A 22,587-nucleotide genomic window follows, 5' to 3' on the forward strand; every position below is an offset into this window, starting at 1 on the left:
ACGATAGGTAGGTCCGCTATCGGTCCCTCAATGGATCGGCGCAGAACATCATTTGAAGAAGACATAGATAGTTTCGGAGGTGTTTAGGACCCCGGGTGTCTTAGCGAGGGAATCGTATGCCGCCGGAAGAGTAATGCCCCGCGAAGAAACGAATAATGCCGCAGGACGGGGGTGAACCTTAGATACCGAGCATTCGGTCGGGTGATCGCAGTCAGACGGTGTTGGCCACCCGCAGTCAGCCGAGTAGCTCCGGCCATGCTTTTTTTTGTTAGGCCTGTGACGACAGTTTAACTACTAGCCACGGATATATAGGGCTCTGGGCACCTATGTGCTGGTAGCCGATGATGTGTGCCGAGTGCAGGATGTCCCCGAGTGGACTTGGGTGCGTGAAGGACGCGTGTCGTTCCTGTAAGTTAGCCGACGCAGGCTACCCTATTTAGGTCGCCGGGTTGGCCCGAAAACCCTGAACTATGGCTGGTGCGAGATGCGGTCATTAGTATCACGGACGGACCTTAGTAACCCAGCCCGTTTTTTTTTTCAAATTTTAGATACGCCACCGCGGAAAACCCGGGCTACTGAGTGTCCTGCGAGCTCTAGCTCCGGGACCGCGGACCGGAGTATGTTTAAGATGCTGACTGACCACTGGCAGCAGACGGTAGGTCCACACGTGAGTGGCAATAAGACAAGGGCTGCTTACGTTGTTACAAAGGTTTACCGGCCCTTGCTGTAAGTCCATGGTTCGCTTAATGACCTGCGTGCGTGTGCGTTTTTTTTGTGTAGGCATTTTGGTATGGTCTTAGACCCGCTATAAGTCGCGTAATTCAAGGGCGGAGTGCCGAAATCTGTGGTGGGTCGTGTATTCTATTCGTGTAGCATGAGCATTATGAAACGTTTGTCAGATGTACGGAGCATCGTGGTTATGAAGGGATAACGGTTAATGAAATCCAAGGCCAATGACTTAATTACGACTTGCGCACGCCTTAGCACCACCGGGGGAAGTTAGGCAAAGAGGGAGGGATCAGAGATGGTTAACTCTGACAATTTATAAGGTATGGCTGGGTGTATGACAGAAATGAGAGGGGACGGGCAAATGAACGTATGATTGGCATGTATATCCGGTGGGAGATAACCCTCAGCTAGGACGGGTGTTGTTGTTTGAGAGTGGGACCTTTTGTTAAGTAGAGTTGGGTTCGTATTCCAATGTGATCAAGGAAAATGGGTTGTTACTTGTTTCTCCTCCCAATCCTTAACCCTGGCCTATGTGTTTCCGATGATTGATCGCCCCGGAGAATGTAGAGACAGAGTCGGGACGAGTTCGCGAGGGGCTGGATACAGAGAAGGGCTCCTAGGAGCGCACCGACGGAGCTATCTCTCTAAGAAAGACACTGCCCGGTTAGCCCCGCAACGCCGCGAAACCCCGCTACAATTCGTCTTGAAAGTCCGTCGGATACCTACTGTTAACGCCAGACCCCTTGAGACCCTAATTTTTCGCGATTATTTGTAAATGCATGGAAGAATTTCAACCAAGCTCAGGACATGGCCGTTTCAAGACCTGCCGAAGCTTTTACAATTTAGATATTTTGTGGCCATTTCAATATTTCAGGCACTTCTCGTTGACTCGTAATGTTAAATTTCGAGCAAGATTTTCACCCGGCGTGTAGAGGCTATCACCAGTCAGTCTGTGATACGTTATGACGTCACAGCTAAGCCCCGCCTCTGTGGTCTTGGCCTGCGGCGGTTTCGGGCCGGCGCGCGGTCACTCGCGCTGTGGCGGGGAGCGGGGACGGTCGGGCGGTGCCGAAAGCCGGCGGAGTTGTGCGTAACGTCTTGTCTGACAGTGCCCAAAGAGCGACATGATGACTGAGGAGCCATAAATGCTCAATGCGCATTGCTTGTACAATGCTGATATGTTCGCTGGTATTTGTTTTATTTTTATAGGCTGCAAATGACGGCAGATGGCATATAACTGACATAAGGTTAGGAAATATTCTTCTGTATTTAAAGCCTATGGCGTTGCAGATAATGCGATAATGGGATGTCGGATGTCATCAAGTAGCTCCTGATTTGTACATCGCTATGCACCCATCGACCAGCGCAATAATTAGCTAATTGCCTTCGCTTCACATCATAAGGCTCGCTCGTATTTCACCAAACAGATATCCTACATCGAAAATCGTATTTGTTAAGAATCGTTAACGTTTGTTCAAAACATGTGTGAGTAGTAGATTGAGGAGTGATGGTCCTCTTGGTCCCATATACAAGAGTCAACAAGAGCCTAACATTTACTTGACCGTCTGCTGCAATTGATTCATAGCACGTGAAACGTCAGCGAAATTCATAGTCCTTTACAGATGGCAGGGGTGTCGTTTGTACAGAGGTCGCTGATGGGCACGGGTCAATGCCGCAGTCGTGGGCGGAGCCTATGTCATATGACGTATGAAAGCCTCTTTCCAGGATGGAAAAACAGTTAACATTACGAGTCAATGACAAGTGCCACAAATATTTAAGTGACGACAAAATGTATTTGAAGAAAAGTTTCGGTAGGTCTTGAAACAGCTATTTCCTAAATATGGTTGAAATTACTCCACGTATTTAAAAATAATCGCGAAAAATTAGGGTCTCAAGGGGTCTGGCGTTAACAGTAAGTACCAGCAAAGGCCCGAGTACGGATCCCTGCGGGCAGCCCGCATTTATTGTTTTAGTGGCCGAGAAGGTGCTGCTGATCCGTACTCGGTGTGTCATGTCACAAAGATATGATTTTAACAGTCGAAAAGTGAGTCAGTAAATCCGAAGTCGTGCTTACTCTTGTACAACAGTCCGTCATGCCAGATCTTGTCAAAGTATTTAGAAATGTCGAGGTAAGTAGCAGTAAAGTCTCGTCCCATGTCCAGTCTCGTGTGATGGAGCTGCTCAGTCTCGTTGCTTATGTGACCATCAAAACACTGCCAAGTACCGATAGGCTACAACAATAAAATGGCTCACAAGCATTATGTAAAGCACGATGACACCAAACACATCAGTGAGAAGGGCAGCTGAAAATTAGCACAACTGAGAGATGACCCCCGTCAAATCTCGAGACAGAAACGGCACTTTCAGGGACAAGACATACCACTGCCATTCGGCGACATAGCGCGATCTGAGCCCCCCCCCCCCCCCCCCGACACAAATTGGTTGAACGTCTTTCGATGGTTTCAGTCCCGTTTCGAATGACATGTAGCTAGAACCAGTATGTAAAAAGAAGCTTATCGAATCCTAATAAATAGAAGACGTGTACAGTGTGCAGGGCACGGGCCATGTCGCAAGAGCATTAACAGTGAGGGGATAAGTAGCCATAAGTGGCCACCATTGAAGAAGCGAAAATGACAACGACACCCGGTGTTCCCAGGCGGTCACTCATCCAAGTACTAACCGGGCCCGATGCTGCTTGACTTCAGTGATCGGACGGGAACTGGTATTTTCAGTACGGTATGGTCGTTGCCGACGAGAGCCGTCCATCTTCAACTCCTTTATCTGTAACATAAAAGATGACGTCACAACTCTGGCACTGATAAGCCTCAAACACCACAGTCATTGCCTTTGGCCAAGCGGATGGCTTGAGTGATGGCGCTGCTCAGTCTCATTGCTTATGTGACCACCAAAAACACTGCCAAGTACCGATAGGCTACAACAAGCAAATGGCTCGCAAGCAATATGTAAAGGACGATGACACCAAACACATGAGTGAGAAGGGCAGCTGACAATCGGCACAACTGAGAAATGACCCCCGTCAAATCTCGAGACAACAGCGGCACTTACACCCACGCCGGCCGGGGGGGGGGGGTGTTACTGTTAGGGCCAAGCAAAGCTGCATATACCACGACACGGTGTATTGTGCTTTAGGGTACGTCACCAATTATATGGTGAAACTAAAAGTTGATGATAAATCTTGAGCATGTTCATTTTTCGGTTCCACTTACTTAGTAGACGCCGCATACAAAAAATAACAGTCCTCCCGCAAGTGGAAGTGCTGCCTCATGGCAATGCATTTATTGGCCAAAAGCTCGATATATCGAAAACTTATGGCGCTCTGAGAATTGAATAGAAAATATTGAAATGTTATAATTCTTGAGCAGGCTCCGGACATCAATTGGGAAAGCTAGGACAATCCTTGAAACATGTTTTTGGTTCACCCATGGGATGCCTTCACTTCTTCAAGACGGTCATCTACTTCGCATCCGGGAATCTCTTCCCGGTCTTCCTTGACCGTCTGAAGCAGCTTCTGTTTTCCCTACTCTGACTTCTTATTTTACGGTTGAAGGTCATTTCGAGCGCCAGTACCCTCTCTGCAGTATTATTGACAATCTTCAGGGCCTAGACAGTGCCACGTGCCACCTGGTAGTCGTGGTCCTAATCCCAGGACTCCAGGTCTCGTCCTAGGAATCCCGTGAGAAAATGACAAGGAAAATGAAGGATTTCGAAGAAGTGCGAAGACGCATTGACGAACCTATCCATGGTCCATCCAGCGATATCCAACGACGGATTTGATCGCCGAAGGCATGGTGGCCCACCGACACCGACGCCAGGATCATTCAGTTTGTCCACAATGCATGGTGGACAAGCTGAATGAACCTGGCGTCGGTGTCGTTGGCCCCGCTACTGGATGAAGCGCTCCCAAACGTTCCTCTTCTCATTAAACGTCTTCAAGCCTCCCGCGAAGGATTCCCTCGACTGTGCATGCCGCCCTGAAGGCGAAGAGGATCATGAGTCTCTTTGAGGCGAGTGATTAGAGAACAAGATCAGAGGAGCTAGCCCTGGGGCTGCGTACCGATGGCGGCCGATAGCCTTCAGCGCGGCATGCGCACATTGTGCAGTCGAGGGAAAACCTTCGTGGAAGGCTTGAAGGCGTTTAATGAGAGAAAGGTCGTTTGTGAAAAGCCTCTGTCCAGAGCTTAACGTACATAAGCGCAGCGAAGGTGGCAAATTCTTCGACTGATTTAAGATCTTTTGGACGCAGTTGGAGGTAATGGCGGAAAAGGAAGATCTTAAGGGTGTATCACTGCATATGACCTTCGACATCCAACGAGCGTGGTGGTCGACCCCCGTCACATCACCGGGAGGAAATTCGCCGAGGAAGAGGACACAGCTGAAGGCATCCTCGGTAGTCGTTCCGTGGCAAGAACTTGCCGGCCTGGAGAGCGCGCACGCAGAACACGACTGCGCCTGCTTTCCAAGCCTTTTCCTTGGGGTTGTCGCAAGGCCGAAAGTCCTGCTGGTTGATATGTTGCCATCGTGTTCTGAAGAAGTCCACGAAAATCTTCAAACTCGGCCCTGAAGTCGCCCCGAAGAGCATTTTGAAGACATGGCTGCAAACAACTTCGAGAATATGGTGTCTGCACAGTAGCTCGGTATGTTGGTGCTACTGTGTTTGGTGTTACTCTGCTGTGTTTAGAGGCATAAGTCAAAAGAGTCCTTGTATGTATATATTATTTACGATCATGAGCGATCCACACATCGCGTGACGATTACGAAGCAAATTTAATAGAAAACAAGTAAAACAGAATGGTGCATTGATGCCCAAAGTGACGAAAAGGTCCAAAAATGCCACAACTGAATAAATAACGATACAGGAAGGAACACTTAAGAACGATTCGCTGCAGCTTTGTCAGCAATAGCATAATACCGGCACCAGCAGAATCTCGAACTACCATGATTTGTGACACGCTACCAGCATATTACCATTATTCCAATTCGTGTAGCATTGATTGGCAATCTCAACTTCGGCATCATTGGCGTTTTACCGGCAGTACAGGATCATATTTTAGATTCCTAGCCGGCTGTGGCAAACGATACTGGCTATGCCGTTAGCAAGTCAATGGGAAATTGCACCCCTGTCTGGAGTGTCTTGAGGCAGTGGTAAATGAAGGAGAAAAAACACCAAACTCCACACAGTTAATAGTCATGCTAAAAGTAACCCGAAAAATAAAATGCTCAAGTTCCATCAAACAAATTTGTTTTTTGACGCACCCTATTGTGCTTCCAGCAACCGAAGACCAAGCACGGACACGGCGACCCGCCGACTGACCACGCCCGGTCACGGTCGCGCCCTTATATAACCACGGCACAGAGCGCATGCGCGGTGACCGCGCGGCGGTCAGGCGGCTCGCCGGCCGGACGGCCGGGCCGCCGACCCATCCCGTTCCACGGCCCCACACGGCCGGTCCGCGGTCACAATATCCCAACACTCCTCCCCCCATAAAAGAAACGTTTCCACTTGGTCAAGTAACAAAGAAACGCGACACACTACGCGACCGGAATGCGACCGGAAATACAAACTGATTCAGACACTGGTGATGCACATCGAGAGCATCCGAGGCCTAGGATTGAAAACGATCTGGGGGGAGCGACACTCTGCCAGACCTGGTCACATACACGCCCCGCACAGATGTACCCCCATTCCCCACCTGATCTCGGGCCCGCCGGCAGAGGTAGTACAACGCCAGTGGATCCGGTCCGGTCTCCTCGGACCCCGTCTGCTTCCTGGGACGCGTTTCTATGGCTGTGTCCAATGCGTCGTCCCTCCGGGTGCTTCCAGACGTTTCCTGTTTGTGGGACTCCCGTTCCACAGCTGGCTTTAGCTGGTTGAAGTGCAGAGCCTTTTCCTTGCCCTTGTCGTCACGGACGAGGTACGTTACTCCTCTCTCTCCTCCGAGGCGGCCGATGATGGTGCCCGGGCCTTTGTAGTACAGTCCCAGTTTCGGCTTCCCGCCGACCGAGACCCTATTATCCCGAATCCATACCCGGTCACCAGCCTCGAACCCTTTTCCGCTCGCGCGCTGGTTGAATCGGGTCGCAGCCTCCGTTGCACTGGCCCGGGTTTTCCTGATAGTCGTCTGATAAGCCTCTGAAATGGCCTTTAGACGCTCTTCAAGGTAGCACCGGATATTTACCGCCCGATCCGGAGGGTTGATGACCGCATCGAGTGGCGTTTTCGGGTGGAATCCGTGCAGCAGAAAGAACGGGGAATATCCGGTGACGCTGTGCACAGAGGTGTTGTAAGCCATGCAGTACGCCTTGATGTCAGCGTCCCAGTTCGCTCCTTGAGGGTCAACGTATTTGGCGACCATGTCCTTGAGTGTTCTCATAAAACGCTCTACCATACCATCACTCTCAGGGTGATAGGGCGTTGTACGCGTTTTCTGGATGCCCAGTCGCTTGCACATGCACTGGAACAATGCAGACTCAAATTGGCCTCCTTGGTCCGAGTGAATCCTGTCTGGCACCCCCATGTCGTAAACCCAATCCAACAGCACCGTGGTTACGGTTTCGGCATCCTGCCGTCTGACTGGGTACACCCGGACGTATTTAGAAAAATAGTCCATGATGACTACTGCATATCGGTTGCCATTCTCCGACACCGGCATCTCAGTGATGTCAATCGCAATTCTGCGGAATGGTTGACTCGTGACCTCCGTCACCAGAGGAGCTCGTTTCTTCGGTGCAGGGCGATGGCGCCGTTGGCAAAGGTCACACGTGCTGCAGTACCGACGGATGTCCGCGAACATGCCGGGCCAGAGGAAGCGCTGTCGCACTCTTTCCGTTGTTCGACTCCGTCCCAAGTGTGCGGACGTCGGATGGTCATGGGCGAGCGTCATGATTCTTGATCGCATCGAATCGGGGACCAGGGCCCGGAAGCCCCACTTCGTCCTCATGCCGAGAACGCCCTCCCGCACTTCGAGCTGCGTCCAGCTCCCACGCAGTAGCTCCCACTCGGCGAGAGGGTGATCGGGCGGTGGTTCCCGACTGCCCAGACAGGCGTTCCGCATGACACTGAGGAACTCGTCCTCTTGTTGCGCCGTCTGCAACTCCGATCGTCCTGGTGCTTCAGTGATTAGGCGTCCCGCCTGGTCATCCTTCGCACTAGGTGGCGCAGTAGGCAGTGCGCAGACTTGGTCAAGTTCTGCTGCACCTCGAGTCTTCCCCACACATTCCTCCTCTCCGCCAGAAGCAGGTTCTTGGGCTCTTGTAGCTGCGGTATGCACGGGTGCTTGACCGGCTTCGGCGGGACAAGACTTGCTGCGCTTGCCCGTCCAGATATTGCCGTTGACTGGTCGCTGCCGGGACATCGCATCGGCATTGCCGTGATCATGGCCCGGCCGGACAACCACCCGGAACTGGTAAGAGCTCAGCTCGATGGCCCACCGGCCACGTCTTCCCGTCCCGTCACGTTCCACATTGATGGACTCCGGTACACCCGTGAGTGGTTTGTGATCGGTCACGACTTCGAATTCTGCTCCAACTGTGTACTGGTTGAATCGCCGGATGGCGTGAACGATGGCCCAGAGTTCTTTATCATATGTTGGCCATCTGCGCTGTTGCTTTGTCAGCACCTTACTGTCGTAGGCGATGACTCTCTCCGTGTCACCCACCCGCTCCGCGAGCACTGAACCGACTGCAGAGTCGGATGCATCCGTGTACAATACGAATGTACCGCGGAACGTAGGGAGGGCTAACACTGGAGGTGCAGTCAGCGCCTGCTTCAGACTCTCAAAAGCTGCTTCAGCTTCCGGCGTCCACGTCAGGTGGTCACCCACCACCTTGGCTTCCCTCAGCGGCTTCGTGAGATCCATGTATTGTGGGACAAAACGGCTGTAATATCCGCACAATCCGAGGAAGCTCTTCATGCCATCTTCCGTCTTCGGTGGAGCCCAGTCGAGTATCTTCTGGATGTTATGTGGGTCCGGTAGGAGTCCCTCCTTTGCGACCCGGTGACCGAGGAACGTAACTTCGCGTTTTGCGAGGCGGCACTTTTCTGGTTTGAGCTTCAGCTTCGCCGACCTCACTCGCTTGAAGACATCACGGAGCGTTGCGATGTGCTCGTCCTCGGATCTACTTGATATGATGATGTCATCAAGGTAGACTAAACAGCGTTTCGAGTCCAGACCTGCAAGCACCAGTTCCATGAGTCGCTGGAATGTGGCTCCAGCAGTTTTTAGACCCATGGCCATCACCCTGAACTGATGGAGTCCTTTGCCCGTGGAGAACGCCGTCTTTTCTCGGTCCTCTGTGGCCAGCGGGACCTGCCAGTAACCGGTCGCCATGTCGAGCGTCGTGTACCACGTTGCCCCCGCTAGGGTATCCAACGCCTCGTCGACCCTCGGCAGAGGATGCGCACATCCGCGAGTTCGGCTGTTGATCGCGCGGAGATCGACGCAGAAGCGGAAACTTCCATCTTTCTTTCTGGCCAGGACGACTGGGGAGCACCACGGACTTGTACTCTCTTCAATTATTCCATCTTTCATCATCTGCGTCTTCTGCATCTCGACTTGCTCGCGGAGTTTAACTGGTACCCGCCGCGGTCTCTGCTTCACGGGAGCCTCCTCCCCTGTGTCGATGTGGTGTTTGAGCAAATCTGTCTTGCCGATATCACCCGCATACTGACTGAAGATGTCTGCATATTCGCTGAGAATGGTTCTGAGCTTCTCCTTTCCTTCCGCTGAGAAGTCAGATCCGTCCACATCAAGTACTCCTGTCACCGTCGTATTCTGACGCCTTTCTGTTCTGCAGCTCACATCATCAACGTCATCATCATCACTGTCCCCAACGCCTCCGTCTGCAGCCAGGCACAACTTGTACTCGCAGTCCTTCTCGTTTGTGGCATCATAAAATGTCCCTAGGTCACTGCCTCTGAGAATACGGACTTCTTCAGACCCAACATTTGTCAAAATGATCGAGACGCACCCGTCGTCGTCTGCAACGACCAGAGCCCTTGGAGTCAGGAGTCCCTCCCGCTCCGCTACGGTTGATGGCTCGAATATCCCGGCTGCACCCATTTCATCACTCTGCACGCCGTCCACTCTCTCCAGCTTACCAGCTACCACGCACTCTGACCGTGCTGGAATGACGACGTTCGACAGTAATCGCACTCGCGCACGTCTTGGTCGAACCTGCTCCCGGCTCGGCAGGGGAACGCTCATGGTTCCAATCTTGAATGAGCCAGCGTCGTCGTCAATGACCGTGCGATGCATGCACGTGAAGTCGCGACCTAGTATCACGTCGTACACGAGGTCGTCTGCCACGGTCACTACCGGGCACCGGAAGCCGACTCCATCAATGCATAATGAGAGGTTTTCCAACTCACCAACTATCTGGAGGGAGGTACCTCCCGCTCCGATAGCATTGCGCGCGCTCGGGCTGAGCCGGATTGTTCTTAGTGCTGGGTTCCCCTCATAAAATCCTCTTCGCATCATGGTGAAGTCGGCACCAGTATCCACCAGCGCCCATGTCGGAGCGCCGTGAATGACGACCCGAACGGCCGACGCCGTGAGTGGGGACGCTTTAGAGAGGACTGGGACCTGTCCCACGGCTCCAGTCCGGTTCAGTTTTCCTGATGCGCACCGGCGCCCCGCCGGGGATCAGCAGCTCTTGTCTCAGAGTGGCCTCCGCCAGTGCTGCCACCCTGGAAGTATTGGCACCCCGCCATCCAGTGGCCCTGCTGCCCGCAACATAAGCAGAGCGGCAGCGCGCCCCCATCCCTTGTCGACGGCAATGAAATGGGGCAGTGTCGCTTGAGGTGACCCAATTCTCCACAGCCGAAGCATCTGACGCTAGGTGAACCACGGCTACGCTCGGGGCAGTCTCGCTGAAAATGACCCGGCTGCTCGCAGCGGTAGCACCGGGGAAGTCGGCGAGACTTACTCGCATCAGTTGTCGTCTTCGGCGCCATTGTGATGGCCGATATCGACTCGTGTAGCCCGCGAATATGATCTTCGATGGCTGTGAGCCGGTTGTTGTCCGTCAAAGTCTTTTCTGCTTGACCCACGGCTGCTTCACCCCCGACCGGGCGGACCGCCCCGATGACGTCGATCTCATGATTTCGCACTGCCTTGATCGTCTTCCTCGTCTCCTCGAATTCTTTACTAAAGCGTACCGCGTCAGTCAGTGTGGATACGTTTTGGCTGATTAACCTCTCTTGCAATTGCGTGTCACGGAGGCCACAGATGAATCGGCCGCACTGGAATCCCTCCATAGCGCTGTCGCTGGGTAGAGCCGGCTGGGCTAGCCCACTCAGCTCTCTGATCCTGGCTGAGAAGTCTTCAACAGACTCCGAAGGTGACTGGCAAACTCGGTTGAGTTCGGCATGAGCCTGCAACGTGCTTATTTGCCGACCGAAACGACTTTTCAGTGCTTCAACCACCCTGCCGTAGTCCTTCCGTGACTCTTCGGTGAGTGACGCGAATGTGTCCAGTGCGACTCCGTCCAAAAGACCCACCATAGCCGCCAGCCGGTCCCCGGCTTTCATGCTCGCCGTCTGAGCTTCGAATCGGCGGACCCATTTCTGCCACACTTCCCCCGACTCTCCACTAAATTTCGAGGCTCTTGCAATGAAAACGGTAGATAAATCCATAGTTTGTTATACTGAACTCTACTGGAGAGAACCTCTCATCACCCAAAGTCTCTACTCACCGGCTCCGTCCACTTTTTCCACCGTGAGCTTGCGTAGGCCGTCACAGAACTCTCACAGCAATCTTCTTTCTTAAAAACTCATATGAAGCCCATTTACGTTATTGGTCCTACCGACCGCGCCAAAGTATGTTAGGGCCAAGCAAAGCTGCATATACCACGACACGGTGTATTGTGCTTCCAGCAACCGAATACCAAGCACGGACACGGCGACCCGCCGACTGACCACGCCCGGTCACGGTCGCGCCCTTATATAACCACGGCACAGAGCGCATGCGCGGTGACCGCGCGGCGGTCAGGCGGCTCGCCGGCCGGACGGCCGGGCCGCCGACCCATCCCGTTCCACGGCCCCACACGGCCGGTCCGCGGTCACAATATCCCAACATTACCGCCCCCCCCCCATAGTTTTTTTCGCGATAGCTCCGAATGCCACGGCGATACAGAGATGAAACTTGGCATACCTGAATTTTGATTCAAGCCGGATCTTTTGACATCAACCGCGATTTTCGGGTCATTTCAGGTTACCGACCTATGACGTCATAACCGAACCTCTGCATGGTCTTAAGACGTCGCAACTTCGAAACACCCTCTCTGCCGGAGGAGCTTTCACAGAGATATGAAACTTGCAGGATATTGTATCCATTAGAAGTCTCACAACTTGTATCACTCGGATTTTTCCTAAAGGACATATGAGGTTAGTTTTTTTCGTGACCTCAATTATAAGGCGATGGGGAAAATTGAAAACTGCTATTCTGGTGCCGGGAAGGACCTCCAACTATCTCAACCACACAGAATCGTGATTTCATGCACTCGTTGCAAGGTTCGATGCGTCACTTTTGTAATGTTGACCTTGCCTGACGTCATTTATGACGTCATTAGGCTCATATTAATTTTTCGTCAATGACTCCCAATGAAATTGATCCAGCGATTCGGGAAAGCCACCAATGGACTCAGGGACTGACTCACAGACTGACATTTTTTCATCAACTCCGCCATCCACCACCATCAACTCCTGCCTATGTAACAGACCTAATCACGCCGACGCCAGGACTCGACTAAACTCAACCTCCGCACCTCATCACTTCTCACGCTCCCGAAAAACCACCTATCCTGTTTCCAGCGATCCTTCATCCCTGAAACTACCAGATCCTGGAATTCCCTCCCCGAACATATCCGTCAGATCCGATCACACTCTAAGTTTTCCACTAAATTAAGACAGCATTTCTGTCCCCAGCCTAACCCCTTCTTCTCCTCAGGATCCAAGCTAGGCAACACTCTCCACAACAGACTTCGTTTGCACATGTCCACTCTAAAAGCACACCTCTTCACAGTTTTATCTAAGGACACCCAAGATGCTGCCTGTCAGTGCGGTCATCCTTGGGAGGACTCACGTCACTTTATGCTGCACTGCCCTCAATTACGCTGACGAACGGACGATTCTTTCAACTCTGTCTCCACTGTATTCCACGACTTTGACGCTTTTTCTTTTAGAAGACAACTCGAAATTCTCCTAGAGGCAGTGGCGGATCCAGGGGGGGGGGCAAAATGGGCATTTGCCCCCCCCCAAACGGCACAATTTTAACATTACGCCTATGGACGATGCATGGAAAGAATCGATAAATTGTTATGGTTTGCCCCCCCCCCAAAAAAAACTCTGAGCTGGATCCGCCTCTGCCTAGAGGGTCAAGGTATTGGCGGCGGCGACAGTGGGGGACTGGTCAGGGCCATTCAAAATTATATCATTGGCACTGCTAGGTTCATATAAAAGGCACGCTTTAGGAAGTAATTTCTCTAAGTATAAAATAAGCGGACTGGCGACGGGCGGCTCTGCTTTTGGTCTGCTGGCTGGGCGGTCGGGGGCGGTGGTCGTGCCCCCTACCTTGTAGGGAACTGGGAGAGGTGCCTAGAGATAAGCGCTTGTCGCTTCTGCACCAATCCGTGTAAACGTATGACTGTAAAAACGTTTTTACAAATAAAATATGAATCAATCAATCAATCAATAAGGAAGGCTTGCGAATCGAAGGAGATGGGTCATGACCTCCTTCGACAAACTTCGTGACGTGTGGGCGCTGAGCTGACCGTGACCCGAGGTCAACACACTAAGGTGACCTCACCCAAAAAAGTACATAATTCGACGCGCCTGAGCGAGGCAAGCACGATGCTGCCAAAATCGCGGCTCGGCGGCGGTTTTTTGCGAAGTTTTTCACGGAAAACGGAACCGTACCTTGGGGCACTTGACCTGATCTCAGAGGTCACCGGTTGACCGAGGACCTTAAAATTGGGTAGAAATCTCTTCGTCTCGTAACGGCGCACACGCTCGTTTTTTTTCTGCGACGCACTAGCTCCACCAGGGGCGAAACAGCGAAGGGGGTTCGTACCTGCCACCCCCTCCCCCTCGGCCGACGCGTATGGAGAAAGCCAATAGGTCCGGCGAGGGTGAAGGGAGAGGACATACCACTGCTTTTTGGCAACATAGCGATATCTCGGCCCCATGAAGCAAATTCGTTGAACGTCTTTCGATGGTTACAGTCCCGTTTCGAATGACATGTAGCTAGAACCAGTATGTAAAAAGAAGCTTATCGAATCCTAATAAATAGAAGACGTGTACAGTGTGCAGGGCACGGGCCATGTCGCAAGAGCATTAACAGTGAGGGGATAAGCATAGCCATAAGTGGCCACCATTGAAGAAGTAAAAATGACAACAAAACGCGGTGTTCCCAGGCGGTCACCCATCCAAGTACTAACCGGGCCCGATGCTGCTTGACTTCAGTGATCGGACGGGAACTGGTATTTTCAGCATGGTATGGTCGTTGCCGATGAGAACTGTCCATCTTCAACTCCTTTATCTGTAACATAAAAGATGACGTCACAACTCTGGCACTGATAAGCCTCAAACACCACAGTCATTGCCTTTGGCCAAGCGGATGGCTTGAGTGATGGCGCTGCTCAGTCTCATTGCTTATGTGACCACCAAAAACACTGCCAAGTACCGATAGGCTACAACAAGCAAATGGCTCGCAAGCAATATGTAAAGGACGATGACACCAAACACATGAGTGAGAAGGGCAGCTGAAAATCGGCATAACTGAGAAATGACCCCCGTCAAATCTCGAGACAAAAGCGGCACTTACACCCACGCCGGCCGGGGGGGGGGGGTGCCGCCCCCTATAATTTTTTTTTCGCGATAGCTCCGAACGCCACGGCGATACAGAGATGAAGCTTGGCATACCTGAATTTCGATTCAAGCCGGATCTTTTGACACCAACCGCAATTTTCAGGTCATGTCAGGTCACCGACCTATGACCACTGGCGGATCCAGGGCTTCAGCGCGGGGGGGGGGCATTCCAGGTCACGGAGCCAAACCTAGGTACCCCCAAATCCTGTTTTCTCATCGGATTTAGGCCACTTATTTTTCGTCATAGTCCTGACGCGAGTTTTTTTTCTTTAAAAAAAAACAGAAATGGTAGGACAACTGACCCCCATTTGCAGATCCAGGAGGAGGAGGCTTTTGGGAAAAATAACCGGGCAGCGCCAGAAAAAAAATTGGTGGGGCCGTTGGGGCCCTCAGAATGACTGGTGTATAGAGCCGACCCAGGGCCGCCGGTGTGGAACCTAGCGTGGGACCATCAAAGGTATCGGTGTGGGTTCCCCAGAGGCAGTGGTGTGGGGCCCTCGGAGGCACTGGTGCAGGAACCACAAAGGATCCGGTGTGGGCCCTCTAAGATGCTGGTGTGAGGCCCTCACATGGACGCCGTTGTGGTGCCTCAGACACTGGTGTGGCGCTAAGCCCATACCATTCACAGATGGCTGTGTGTGGGGCCCTTGGAGTTGTTGGTGCGAAATGCGAATGCTTAATAACCCAGTAGGACCTCTCAGAGACCGACAAAGGGCCCTCAGAGGCCGGTAACGGGCCGTATGATGCCAAAAATTAGCCTTCACAGGCCGGCAAGTGAAGGCCGGCAGTATCTTCAGGAGCCCTGTGGAGTTCTTAGAGATCGGCATGGTACTCTCAGACGCCGGTGGGGCCCTCAGAGTCACCGGTGTAGGACCTACAGAGTTACCGGTGGCTGGCTGCCAGAGGCACTGGTGTCGGGCCCCAGAGGCGCCGGTGTGGGACCCTCAGAGTCGCCGATGTGGGGCCTCAGGAGACACTGGTGTCTCAGAGGTGGCGGTGTAGGGCCCTCAGACGTGTCTGTGTGGTGCCCTCACAGTCGCCGGTGAAGACTTTCAAAGGCATCGTTGTGGGAGTCCTCACTCCTCAGAGACACATGCATGGGGGCAAGGGGTCTTCAAGAGACCATCAAGGGCCAGCAGAGGCCTTCAGGAGCCCTGTGGGATCCTGGAGACTTGGCGTGGTACTCTCAGGCGTCACTGGGAGCCCTCAGAGTCACCAGTGCGGGGCCCACAGAGTTGCAGGTAGGTAGCCGTCAGATGCGCCTGCTTAAGACCTTCAGAGGCGCCAGTGTGGGGTCCTCAGAGCCGCCGCCGATGTAGGGCCTTAAGAAATATTGGTATTAATCCCTCAGATTGGCGGTGTTGGGCCCTCAAAGGCGCCGGTGTGTGACCCTCACAGGCGCCGTTATGGGCCCTCAGAGACACTGGTGTGGAGCCGTTCCATGCGGTTATGGGCCAGAACCCTAATTAGAGCTGACGCTTAATAGGTCAGCAAGGTCACTCAGAGGCCAGCACAGGGCTCTCAGAGGCCTGAGTGGGGCCCTTATGGAGATGTGTGATGTGTGGGGACTCAGGAGCCCGTGACTCCGTGAGGTGCTCTCACGAGTCCTGCGGGTCTTATCTCTGTCGAAATAAGGCACGCTTGGACCCTGAGCGGCCAATTGGCACTGCAGGGCCTCTCGGGCCCATAGGGCATCATGCATCTAATGAGGCGGCACGCAACCCTTGTGCCCCCCTCCCCCCCCCCCGGTTACGCTGCACTAGCTGCGGCCATACAGGTAAATCATATTCTAACCGTCCACGTCCCTATTCCCAAGCATAGGCGGCGGCCGATTCCTGGTTTGCGCAATATGAGTGCCATCGTTAGACAATACGGTCAAAAGGGTTGAAGCGGCATTACTCCCCTGTGGTAAGAACTAAGAAGCAACATATTTTTAGACAAAATAAAGCAATGATAACTAAATTGATGTTACTAAAACGACTCTGATCACAAAAGTAGTTACTAGGAAGGCTTTCTAATCCATTTTTATTTAGTTCCTCGTTATAGGCGTAAGAAGTGTAAGTCTGAACGGGGGGGGCATACTTGTTTTGAATGCCCTCCCCAGGCTCTTGTCGGGGGGGGGGGCATATGCCCCTAATGCCCCCCTGGATCCGCCAGTGCCTATGACATCATAAGTGAACCTCTGCATGGTCTTAACCCTTGCCCCACTGGGGTCTGCGTATAACGCGTCCTACTGGTGGGGGGGGGGGCTCTTCCATTCCATTCCAGAATGTTTATTGCACATCGACAACCTAGTAAAACGATCGGAAAAGAAACATGAATAACAGAGATAAAGCAAAATACCTCTTGTAACATAATCAGATAGTCACCATAAACATAAAGCAACATGAACATAGCCTTCAGATCAACGTCGAATATAACATAAACATACAACGTAATGACGGTAACGTAGCGTAGTGAAACAAAACTACCACTGCCGCCGCCACGACAGGCCACTGACCCAACCTATGCCGTCACTCAGCCCACCGGGGGCGCCGCCCACAAAACAGAATAAGGTAGGTAAATTAAAAGCTTTGCGAACGGAGCAAGAAATTTTGGAAATGCTGAGCCACCGCACGACAGTCCCCGTCGCCAAGATCGTCGCCATGCAAAAGAACACGTAATAACCATGAAGTTGACATTTGACCAAAATTTTCGGCAAAAATTTCCAACATGTCCCGATAAAGTTCCTCTCTCTGCAAATTATAGTTGGGATACGCGAGAATGAAATGATGAATATTTTCTGTTTCTAAGCCAAAAACACATTCAGGTGTATAGTGCCTTTGTATTTGAAATAAATGTGAATTTAGTTGTGACATTTGCATTCATAGCCTGGAATGGAAAATATTGCCCATTTTAGTGCCAATTTTTGCAATACGGAGTAGGCCCAGGCACCCCCAGTCGCCTCGAGAACTCTCGTTGAAAGGAACGAGGAGGAAGGGATCGGATGGTTTCGGAAAGCTGGTTCCAGGATTTGCCTGTTGAGAGGAAAAAGGACTTCTGGAAGGATGTGGTCCGGTTGGGAGGCATGGTGTAAGTGTTGGAGTTGCGTAGTGTTCTGCCGGTGTTTTCTGCACGTGTTTCTGGCATTATCATCGTGATATAATATGGCGTTTGGTGTCTTGGATTAGTGAATCTATGATATAAAGTGAGTTTGTGTATTTGTCGTCTTACAGTCAGTTTCTCCCAGCCCAAGTCTTGTAGAAGTTTCTCGGTTGACGTCCTGAACATAGCCCCCGTCACAAGTCACCCTGTTCTGTTTTGTAGCGTGTCAAGTTCGGCAGCGTCTTGTATTTTTATGTGTCCGTCATATATTGCGTTACAGCAGTCAAAGTAAGGTCTTATATACGTCTTGTAAATTTGGTCCAGAATGGGCCTTGGTATAGTATGTAACGTGCAATGGAGTAGAGTGGACTGAGTGATTTGTGTAACTTGTTGCATATTGCATTGACGTGTTGGTGGAAGCGTAGGTCCTTAGAAATTGTTAAGCCAAGGGGAGTATGAGTTTCATGAATGGGTACGTTTTCGCCCTCGAAAGTGAGCTTTGGTGGTGTGTACTGATTAGTGGTGCCAATTTCATGAAATCTCAATTCCAATTCCGATCCGATTCCAAGCGCCTGCCAAGTAAATTTCCAATTTTTGTCCGAAGCGGGGGCTATTCCAATTTTTTTTTTTCCGATTTTGCGCATTCTTATTTCGTGATCAGCTTTTATTTTACAGGATTATGAATTTTTGCCATATTGCAGGGGTTAGCTATAAATGCTACTTATGCTACTTGCTAGAACGTATTTATTTTAGCATGGTTTACAAAATGTTTAGAAAGCATAAAATGAATCACTCCACATGTTAATTGTTAACATATAATTATGAATAAAGTTATTACAAATAGTTATATCAGCAGTGATTAATGGACAGTGGTTCTATGGTTAATGTTAAGGTTACACTGACATTGTACAAGTATGCTCATTTACCAGTAGGGCCTTAACTGGTTACCAGTTTGAGTTGCACGGGTTGACCTCGGGTCAGGACAGGACATTTGTGCAGTGTGCAGTGTGCGTGCACACTGCACAGTCACAGTGGTTAATGGTTATACTTAGTCATTGTTGTCATCAGTAGTCAGTACCACAAGTAAAAATAGCATAAGGCATAAGTATTAAGTAGAACAGGAAGCTAGTGGTACAACTGATAACCATTCAATGATGACTAGAGTTACACTAATATTCATATTTCATAAACAGGCAAGTTGTGAGCCCTAACAGTCCATAAAAGTATCAGTATGGCTCTGGCTTACCTGTCAGGTGCAACTGAGGAAAATATTGTTTACAATCATAAGTACCAAAATCTAAAATACCTCTGAAAGGGAATTGTAGTCTATTTCGTTGCCAATTACAAGCAACATGGCTAAGCTTCCTGCGATATCAATATGACAGAAATAAACAGAATTCGAGTAATTAATGCCAAACCGAGCCTGTGATCAGGGAATGTGATTGTGAATTTTCATGAGACATATGCGACGCCTTGAGCGCTGGTTTTTCTTCTTTCCAGGAACAATTAAAAGTCAAGTTACTTATTTTCTATTATTTATTTTTTATTCTTTTTAATATGATTTGAACTTTGAAGATAGTCATACTTAAGCTTATTACTTACTGCTAAGTGAAACACTCATCATTTCATAAAAAATCATATTTTGGGTCTCCTTGCTTTCAAAAACAATCAACAACCTCTGCCAGGAGCAGTGTACGTTATACCTGTTCGAGTAGAGTCAACTGAAACTGGTAGACAACTATTCACTGGTTGTCGCGGCTTCCCTAAAATCTGTCCGTTAGCTGGTAGAAATTTCACTGATTTAGTTTGAGAGTGAAACGTCGTCATTCTGCGCCACATACGTATGCGCCTATGCGGTATGTGATATGTGGTGCGAGGGCCTTGCGAGTTGTGGGTGCCATGCGATACAAATGCCGAAATTTGCTTTATTTATAGTGCCTGCGACTGCGTCGGTTGTTTGTATTATCTTATTTGCGTTTGCGGAATGCGGATCTTGCTGGCATTTCAAGTTTGAGGTCCGCAATCCTATTTTCTTCCACCCTGCGGAACTTTGGATAGCAGCGTTGATTGTTTTGTTTGTTTTTCTTACTGCCTAATGCCTATTGGTGGCATCTAAGTATTTCCAGTTCATGTCAATGTAAATCATTAGTTACAATGCCACTTGCTTTGTCAGTTACCATCAGCCGATAATATTGTTGCTGTCTGTTGCTAATTGCTATCTGGTATACATCATTTGCATACATTGATTGAATGCAACCAATATAGCCATTAATATATATTGTGCTTACTTTTACTACTTGTGCTTGTGCTCTAAATTTTAAGCTTTAGTTTTTGCTGTTCAATTTACGTTATTGTTCTCCCTACCTAACCAGTTAACTAACATTGACAAATCAGTTTCAGATAATGTGATGTGCCTTGTGGATGCTTCATTTTTTTTTTTTTTTTTTTGAAGGAGGCTAGGGCTATGGTAATTGCCAATTGATATTTTTGTTTTCTGAAAATTTTCTGACATGAATTAGGTACCATTTAGTTGGTTTTTAGTTTTTTACTCCTCAGATAACATGTAAACATTTTGAATTTTTCGCGTAAATTTGAAAAGTGCATTGGCCTTATGTTCCGATAATTTTCCAATTTTTTTTTAGAATTCCGTCCGAATTCCAAATCGGAATCGGACAAAAATTGGAATTCCGAAAAAACGGATTCCGATTGGCACCACTAGTACTGATGTCTGTGTGAAAATGTTTGTTGGATGGTCTTCGTAGCGTTGAATGTAATTGCCCATTCTCGACGATATGTATTTGTGGATTTCGTTGAGGTCTTGTTGTAGTGATAGCTGTACGGCGTCAATGTCTTCTGTCGTGTGCGAGGCGTAGATAGATATGTCACTGTGGATATGTCGTGAGCTAAAAAAGAGAATGTCATTCTTTATTCTGTAACGCAGATGCGCTACATTTTTATCATCCTTGATGCTGAATTGCAAGCTGTGCCACAAGCTAAGACACCGGCCACCCGCTCTCACCACAGCAGTCACCAGGAACTACAGCGACAATAGCAACGGCAGAAGCAGACTCCCGCCCGTCTACACTGTAAACCAAATTGACAAGTCTTGTGTAATATAACCAATCATCTCTTGGTATGTTTACCAACTGATACTTTTTAAACAAGCCGTTGTCTGGTGCATTGCTTGTCAGGTGACAACTACGAGTCAATAGTTACTATGCACACCAACTTCTCAGTATCCAGACCAACTCTACATTTGTTTCAACGTTTGTTTCTTAACCAGTTTTGGAAACTTGTTGCCGCATGGTTATTTAACCGGCGCCTAACTTGTACTGGTCAGCTGGTCAGCATACACATGGTCAGCTGCGCCTGACGTCAAACTTGGCGGACCAATCAGCGGTCGCCGCCTGCCGTTAGCGGGCCCCGGCGCGGCGGTTTCGAACCAGCAGTTGTCGCGCGGCCGCCGTGCAGCCTGGAGCAGCGACGAGGGCTGTTCCAGCATTTGTGCAGTAAAAAGTGAAATCTGTGAACTGTGGTGTTCGTGCTGTGAGTGAGGCCTCCTCTGGCCTGCGGGACGCACTAATCGTGCCTATACCCGCGGTCGAGACGCCTCCCTTCCCCTGCGCGCGCAATGTAAGTGGGCCAGACCTGTCATGCACATGTGAGCAGATGTTTTGCGGTCGGTGTTTTTCATATATAAATACATTTATTTGCCTTTAATTCAACTCTTTGTATTTTTGACTTAACTGATTTCCATTCCATTCCATTCCAGAATGTTTATTGCGCATCGACAACCTATAAGTAAAACGATCGGAAAATGAACATGAATAACAGAGATAAAGCAAAATAATATAAGAGTGGTGCAAAAGCACATTGTGCTTGACTCTAGGCACCACCTCTTGTAACATAATCAGATAGACATCATAAACATAAAACAACATGAACATAGCCTTCAGATCAACGTCGAATATAACATAAACATACAACGTGATGAAGGTAACGTAGCGTAATGAAACAAAACTACCACTGCCGCCGCCACGACAGGCCACCGACCCAACCCGCGCTGACGTCACTCAGCCCACCGGGGACGCCGCCCACAAAACTGAATGAGGTAGGTAAATTAATAGGTAAATCTGTGCGAACGAAGCAAGAAATTTTGGAAATGTTGAGCCACCGCACGACAGTCCCCGCCGCCAAGATCGTCGCCATGCAAAAGAACACGTAATAACCGTGTAGTTGACATTTGACCAAAATTTTCGCCATAAATTTGCAACATGTCCCGGTAAAGTTCCTCTCTCTGCAAATTATAGTTGGGACACGCGAGAATGAAATGATGAATATTTTCTGTTTCAAAGCCACAAGCACATTCAGGTGTATCGTGCCTTTGTATTTGAAATAAATGTGAATTTAGTTGTGACATTTGCATTCGTAACCTAGAATGGAAAATATTGCCCATTTTAGTGCCAATTTTGTAAAAGGGAGAAGGCCCAGGCACCCCCAGTCGCCTCGAGATCTCTCGTTGAAAGGAACGAGGAGGAAGGGATCGGATGGATTCGGGAAGCTGGTTCCAGGATTTGCCTGTTGAGGGGAAAAAGGACTTCTGGAAGGATGTGGTTCGGTTGGGAGGCATGGTGTGTGTGTTGGAGTTGCGTAGTGTTCTGCCGGTGTTTTCTGCACGTGTTTCTGGCATGATCATCGTGATATAATTTGGCGTTTGGTGTCTTGGATTAGTGAATGTATGATATAAAGTGAGTTTGTGTATTTGTCGTCTTACAGTCAGTTTGTCCCAGCCCAAGTCTTGTAGAAGTTTTTCGGTTGACGTCCTGAACATAGCCCCCGTCACAAGTCTCCCTGCTCTGTTTTGTAGCGTGTCAAGTCGGGCAGCGTCT

The 22,587-nt window shown here is 50.0% G+C and overlaps 2 non-coding genes across 2 annotated transcripts; both read right to left on the reverse strand.

Moving 5' to 3' along the window:
* Nucleotides 1-3,360: 3,360 nt before the first annotated feature.
* On the reverse strand, nt 3,361-3,479 carry LOC122380976. Its single transcript, XR_006256442.1, has one exon. It is a non-coding gene; the product is annotated as a 5S ribosomal RNA (ribosomal RNA).
* A 10,656-nt stretch (nt 3,480-14,135) lies between these two features.
* Nucleotides 14,136-14,254, reverse strand: LOC122380977. Its single transcript, XR_006256443.1, has one exon. It is a non-coding gene; the product is annotated as a 5S ribosomal RNA (ribosomal RNA).
* Nucleotides 14,255-22,587: the final 8,333 nt, after the last annotated feature.

The sequence above is a fragment of the Amphibalanus amphitrite genome, unplaced genomic scaffold, assembly GCF_019059575.1.
Source record: "Amphibalanus amphitrite isolate SeventyFive unplaced genomic scaffold, NRLGWU_Aamphi_draft 000110F_arrow, whole genome shotgun sequence".
Classification (NCBI taxonomy): Eukaryota; Metazoa; Arthropoda; class Thecostraca; order Balanomorpha; family Balanidae; genus Amphibalanus; species Amphibalanus amphitrite.